Here is a 7,560-nt window from a genome sequence, read left to right as displayed (position 1 = left end):
TAATGAGAGAGAAGAAAGTGACATGAGAAAAGCAATCCCGTTTACAATTGTGCCTCAAAAAATCAAGTACCTCAGAATCAGCTTAACAAAGGAGGTAAAGGACTTGTATAATGAAAACTACAAAACGATACTTCAGGAAATAAAAGAGGACACGAGGAAATGGAAAGACATCCCCTGCTCATGGATTGGAAGAACTAATATTGTCGAAATGGCAATTCTCCCCAAAGCATTGTACAAATTCAATGCGATCCCTACAGGGATACCCTTGACATTCTTCAAAGAAATGGAGCACGCACTCCTGAAATTCATATGGAACAATAAGCCCCCACGAATAGCTAAAGCAATTCAGGAAAAAGAAAATGGGAGGAATCAACCTCCCCAACTTCAAACTCTACTACAAAGTGGTAGTAATTAAAACAGCATGGTACCGGAACAAAGGCAGAGCTGCAAACCAATGGAACAGGGTTGAATACTCTGACACACATCCCCAAATATATGATCATCTAATCTTTGATAAAGGAGCAAGAAATGCGAAGTGGAGCAAGGAAAGCATGTTTAACAAATTGTGCTGGCAAAACTGGACAGCTACATGCAAAAAATGGGCTTAGACCTCCACCTATAACCATGTACAAAAGTTAGATCAAAATGGATTAAAGACTTCAACATCAGACCAGAATCCCTAAGGTACATTGAAGAAAAGGTCGGCAAAACCCTCCACGACATTGAAGCCAACGGTATCTTCAAAGCTGACAAGCCACTGGTCAAACAAGTGAAAACAGAGATAAATAAATGCGACTATCTCAAACTAAGAAGCTTCTGCACCTCAAAAGAAACAGTGACCAAAATACAAAGACAATCTACAGAATGGGAAAGGATAGTTACGCAGTAGCCATCCAATAAAGGGTTGATATCAAGTATATACAATGCACTGGTTGAACTCCACAAGAAGAAAACTGCCAACCCGATCAAAAAATGGGGTGATGAAATAAACAGAAACTTTCCCAAAGAAGATATCCGAATGGCTGAGAGGCACATGAGAAAATGTTCAACATCACTAATCACCAGGGAGATGCAGATCAAAACAACAATGAGATATCATCTCACACCACAGAGATTGGCCCACATCCCCCAAAACAAAAGCAACCGGTGTTGACGTGGATGTGGGGAGAAAGGGACTCTCCTTCACTGCTGGTGGGAATGCCGACTGATTCAGCCCTTTTGGAAAACAATATGGACGATTCTCAAAAAGTTAGAAATTGAGCTTCCATTTGACCCAGCAATACCACTCCTGGGAATATATCCCGGAGAGGCAAAAAGGTATAGTAGAGATGACATCTGCATTTCTATGTTCATTGCCGCACTGTTTACAATAGCCACAATATGGAAAAAACCAGAGTGCCCCAAAACAGATGACTGGTTAAAGAAACTCTGGTATATCTACACAATGGAATACTATGTAGCTGTCAGAAAACATGAAGTCATGAAATTTGCATATAAGTGGATCAATATGGAAAATATCATGGTGAGTGAAATGAGTCAGAAAGAAAGAGACAGACATAGAAAGATGGCACTCATATGTGGAATATAAAGTAGCTGAAAGGTACAAGCTTACATTAATGCAATTTCTGGCAGATGTTTCTCTGGACTTAGTTACTAAAATACTAAAATACAGAAATCCAAAACCGTGCGGCTGCTAGTGCAGCCACTCAACCTCATATCTCTTCATTCTCAGCAATGGAAAACAAATTATCAAATGCTTCCTTTTAAGCAGGTCGACTTTAGGGGGAAGAAACTCCAAACAATAATAGTGAGGTTTTTGTTGATATATTGAATGTAATCAAAGTAAAGGGAAAGTAAAGTGAAATTTACAGTTACACAGGTGGGGTGGGAGCTGGGGTGACGGGGGGAAGGGGGGAAGAATACTGTGATTCTTGGTGGTGGAATATGTGCACTGGTGAAGGGATGGGTGTTCGAGCATTGTATAACTGAGACTTAAACCTGAAAGCTTTGTAACTTTCCACATGGTGATTCAATAAAAGAATAAATTTAAAAAAAAGAAAATGGGAGAAGAATTGAACAGAAACTTCCTCAAAGAAGAAATACAAATAACCAAAAGACACATGGAAAAATACTCTGCATCGCTAATCATCAGGGAGATTCAAATCAAAACAACACTGAGATATCATCTCACACCACAGAGACTGAGACACATCAAAACGAACAAAAACAGAGAGAGCAACATGCCACAGAGATGCCACTGGATGCTGTGCTAGGCTGTCTCATTCGGGGCAAACCAGAGGTGAGCAGGTGAGTTCCATCACCTGCCCAAAAAGAGCCCCGGCAGCTGAAAACCTCCAGGACTCAATCACCACCATGCACACAGCCAATCGCCACAGGCTTTGACGAGCCTCAGTCACAAGGATGTGTGCTGAAAAACCCAGTATGCAGGACTTGTGACCAAAGTCTCTAAACTCACACGGAGTCAGGAATGGGTGACCTCCCCCATCTCCCTCTGCTTCTGGTAGCCTGGCAGTCATGCCCACAAACGGCCATTAAGCTCATTAATGGTCATGCAGCCGCACGACATCTTATAGCCAAGTTCTCCCTCTGAGAGAACCTGGCAAGCTACGGAGAGTTTTCTGCCCACATGGGAGAGCCTGGCAAGCTCCCGTGGCGTATTCATATAACAAAACTAGTAACAATGATGAGTCTCAGTCCCCTGACCCTAAAAGAGCCTCCAATGTGGCACTGTTGGGAAGGACGCGTAAAGAGAGGCTTCTAAAATCTCAGGACTAGGACGAATGGAGATGTCACTGAGACCACTCAAGAAAATCGACGATCAATGGGATGATGATGATGATGATGATGAAGAATGGCCATGATCCAGAGACTCACAAATAAACATCGGAAGAGGAAGAGAGCAACACACTGCAGAGATGCCTCTGAGCCCCAAAGTCCTTATCCAGTTAAAAATTTAATTCTAGCTGTATCACCCTACTTAAAATCTTAGAATTTCTGGAGCTCATGCCATCTCATACTCTACACAGGGGCTTAATGGCTCCAGGGTAATACAATAATCTTCGCACACTTTCCTGTAAGAAAACTTTTTTTGATCATCTTTAGTAGAGTATTAATAACAAGCGATACAGAATAAATTATTATGTTCTGCTTTGGGGGCAGGCTTGGGGGATTAGGGTGGAATAATTTGAAATATGGTGGTGGGAAGGGTAAAGGTGGTGGGATTTGTGTTAGAATGTTGAATGTTATAAATTATTGTGAACAACTTTATAAAAATAAAATTTAGAAAAAGAACAAGAACAACCAGTGCTGTTGAGGATGCAAGGAGAAAGGGACTCTCATTCATTGTTGGTGGGAATGTTGACTGGTAGAGCCATTTTGGTAAACAATGCAGGCATTCCTCAAAAACTATAAATTGAGCTTCCAGACAATCCAGGAATACAACTTCTGGGAATCTATCCCAAAAACATACAGCAGAAAAGAATATAGGAGGAAAATCTGCACTCCTATATTCATTGTAGCACTATTCACAATAGCCAGAATCTGGAAACAAGCTGGGCTACGTAGCCCCAAACAGATGACTGGATAAAGAAACTATGGTACATCTACACAATGGGATACTATGCAACCACCATGAAAAATGAAGTCATCATATTTGCTTATAAATGGATGGACATGGAGAGTATCATGCTGAGAGAAATTAGTCAGGAGGAGAGGAAAAAATATAGAATGATTGCACTCAGTTGTGTTATATATGAACAAAAAAACAAACTATGAGACTAATACCCATGGACAGTAGAAACAAGGGTCAGGAAGAAGTTTACAGTTGGAACTTGCCCCAAGCGTGAAGGGGGCATAAAAGTTAAGATAGAGGAGGGACCATTATGACAATGATAGTTGGATATGATCACTCTAGATAAAAACTGAGCGCTGTAAGTTGGTAAAGGGACAAACGTGATAACCTTTCAGTACCTGTATTGCCAACTATAATGCCTGGGGGGTGGAGAGAGAGAGAGAAAGAGAGAGAGAAGAAAAGTATCTGCCATAGAGGCAGGCTTCGAGTGGCACAGGAGGAAAATTGGTGGTGGTGTGAAATGTACACTGATAAAGACACGGGTGTTGGAACATTGTATGACTGAAACCCAATCATGAAAAACTTTGTAACTGTGTATATTACGGTGATTAAATTATAAAATTGCATATAAATCTATTATCAACCCTCACTTTCCTCCTGCATAACGCACATTTTCCCAAGAAGCATGGCAGGGAAGAGGTATTTTGTGCAGACATATTTAATGGTATACCCCACTAACACTCCCTTCTCTGTGAAAAGATACTCTAATTTGTTTGACCTGGAAATGGATCCAGGCTTAAACAGTCACTATGACAGATAAGAAACCATTTGTGACCATTCTATCCCCTTTCCCAGGTACAGACTTACCTCACATGAGAACTATACAATTAATAACCTTTTGTCATTTTGGTCCTCTAAAATATACATAATGGTACTTGAAAAATTATACCATGTTTGGAACAATGACTCCTCTTTGCCCAACAAACTGATTTTTCACCAAACACAGTAAACAAATATGCTATAAGAAATAATATGTTGCTATCTCCATTTCAGTCTAAGTCATACTCACAAATTTTACTCAACATACATTTTACTATTCAGAACAGATCATATGGAACAAATGTGAATGAGCATCATGTGTGAATAAACCTGCAGTGTTTTTCTTTGCATATGAATGCCTCATGAGAGAAATGAAGATGTACCATCTATGTCTGGAGATTGTGTATAAGCGTGTAATTTCATGTTCCAAAACTCTCTTGCACTGATCTTTTACGATTTTTAGACTATACCTTCATGTTTGGGTGCAGTTAAGAGTAAAAAATAACTATGTACCTCTATTCTGGTGTTAAAAATCTGGTGAGATCAATGGTGTAGAGAAAACAATCCCCTTCTAGAAACTGATTCCCTTACCTTCTCCTCCAACATACCTGTCAAGTCTACTTCATCTGAATTATATTTTGTCTGTACGCTGTATTTATTTACTTCAAAACTTTTCTTAATTTCGGGGCTGGAGTGGTAGCACAGAGGGTAGGGCATTTGCCTTGCATGTGGCCGACCCGGTTTCGATATCAGCATCCCATATGGTCCCCCAAGCACTGCCAGGAGTAATGCCTGAGTACAGAACTAGGAGTAATCCCTGTGCATAGCTAAGTGTGACCCAAAAAAACCCTTTTCTTCTTTTCTTATATAAAGTCATTTTCATGTCCACTTGATACATTTTCATTATTTGGATATATTGAATTAAGACCAAATATCTGGTAATATTACCCCAGTAAAATAATTAAATAGTTAGGCTGGGGATTTAGTAGAGTACATACCTGATATGTACAAGACCCTGGGTTCGGTGCCCAGCACCAAATGCCCCACTAGCAGCACTACCAGGAGTGGCCCTCTTGGTCCCTGATCACCTCTTGGAGCAGCTCCTGCAGCAACTAAAACGAAAAAAGATGCCGGGGATGTAGAACAATTGCTCTGCCTGCAGATTTCAATCCCAAGTACTACAAATAAATAAATAATAAATTTAAACAGAAGATCAGCTTTCCACTTATTGACTGAGCTTTCAAGAACGGATTGAAGTTAATACATATATAAGAGGTTAGTATACTTACTTCTCAGCATAGCTTGCCAGCAGGGAACCGGATAAGTGAGTTCTGACTAAAGAAAGGTAAAGTTCTGGGAAACGCCTTCCTCCCTTTCTCATTTCCTACCCTGGATTTTGGTGTTGCTAAGTGGATTGTGCTCAGTGGCGATCAGGGATCCAACTCAGACTCACATGTACAAGGCTAGCACTCTGCCACCTGAGTTTACCCCTTGTTCCTTACCGTGAATTTTAAGGTATTTTGAAGACTCGTTTGCACAGAGATGTGATAGCCTTCATGTAGCCTTTAGGAAGAAAATGACAAAAGAATCACATAGTGCCAACCCAAGAGTGATCCCTGAGCACAGAGTCAGGAATAAACCTTGAGCACCACTAGGTATGACCAAAATTTAAAAATATATGTATACACACACAGGGCTGGAGCAATAGCACAGTGGTAGGCATCTACCTTGCACTCGACCGACCCAGGTTTGATTCCTCCGCCCCTCTTGGAGAGCTTGGCAAGCTACTGAGAGTATCTTGCCTGCACGGCAGAGCCTGACTAGCTAGCCCTGGCATATTTGATATGCCAAAAACAGTAACAACTAGTCTTACAATGGAGACATTACTGGTGCCTGCTCCAGCAAATTGATGAGCAATGGAATGACAGTGATACAGTGATACAGTGATATATATACACATATATAAGCATGTGTGTGTATATATATATATATATATATGTATGTATAAGAACAGTCTCAATATGTTTTACTTTATATAGTGATTTTCAGGATCTCACAGCCACCATGTGATGGAAGGAAAGCTTTTTCTTTTGGCTTGGCTTTTGGCTCCTGTTCTCCCAGGCCTCATGCTCCATGATTGCCTCACCTTCCACTACTGTTGCAGAGCTCCTGCTCGGGCCTGACATGTCAAATACAGCATGCTTTTTTAGTTTCCATAGAGAACCACTGGAAAGTACTTAAAAGGCTCTCTTTGTGTAAGGTTTAGTTTACACTACAATAAGGCCAAACAAGTTAACATGACTATCAGCTACTTTTATCTTTAGAATACATTTAGGCCACTTCTCTCTGTGGCTTAGCAGTGCTGTTCACCTGATAAAGCTCCTTCTTACCCAGTTTGGATATCACCATTCCAGCATGCCCCTGAAAGTTCCATAAAATTGTCTCATTCTCTACAGCTCGACATACGCAGGCAGCTACTTCAACATATCACTATTCTATGTTTTGATTCAGGTCCCAGAATCCAACTGAAAGAGGTTTTGAATTACCCATCTTTGCTTTCTCTTTCAGTCCACAGACCCTCTGGTGAAAGAAAGGGACTTCATTCTTTACTGCTATGAATCATGTCACCACTTTAAAAAGGAGAGGTGGATACAGTCAGTCTCAGTTTCAGATACAATTTTTCACACTTTCAAAATATTAGGCTTGGAAAGAACATTTTGATAGTACACTGGAAAGAGCATGGAATTAGAACTTGGAAGACTAGATTTCAATCTGATTTCAATCTAACAATTGATAAGCATCTCAAGATCCCAAAGTCCATATAATAAAAAACATGGAAGAAGGTTATACTAAGGTAGCTCTAAAGCCCCATCCTACTTTAGCAGGTTCTAGGTCAAAAATATGGAGCCAGAGAAGTCAGGTGACATAGATTTAACTTAGCACATGCAATCGGTCTCCTTTCTACTTATACTTCAGAGGCTTGGTTTATCCAGGTTAATTATATACTTGATATTTTGTTCCAATGTTCTATATCCTTCCCGAGCTGCCAAAGTTTCACTGATTCTACAACTGACACAGCAGGAAGAGGGAGGAAATGAAAGGTTATGAAATATAAATGGAGTGAACAGTTGTACTTACACATGTAGGGA

Source organism: Sorex araneus, chromosome X (genome assembly GCF_027595985.1).
Source record: "Sorex araneus isolate mSorAra2 chromosome X, mSorAra2.pri, whole genome shotgun sequence".
In the NCBI taxonomy this organism is placed as follows: Eukaryota; Metazoa; Chordata; class Mammalia; order Eulipotyphla; family Soricidae; genus Sorex; species Sorex araneus.
Note: the sequence above shows the minus strand (reverse complement) of the source record.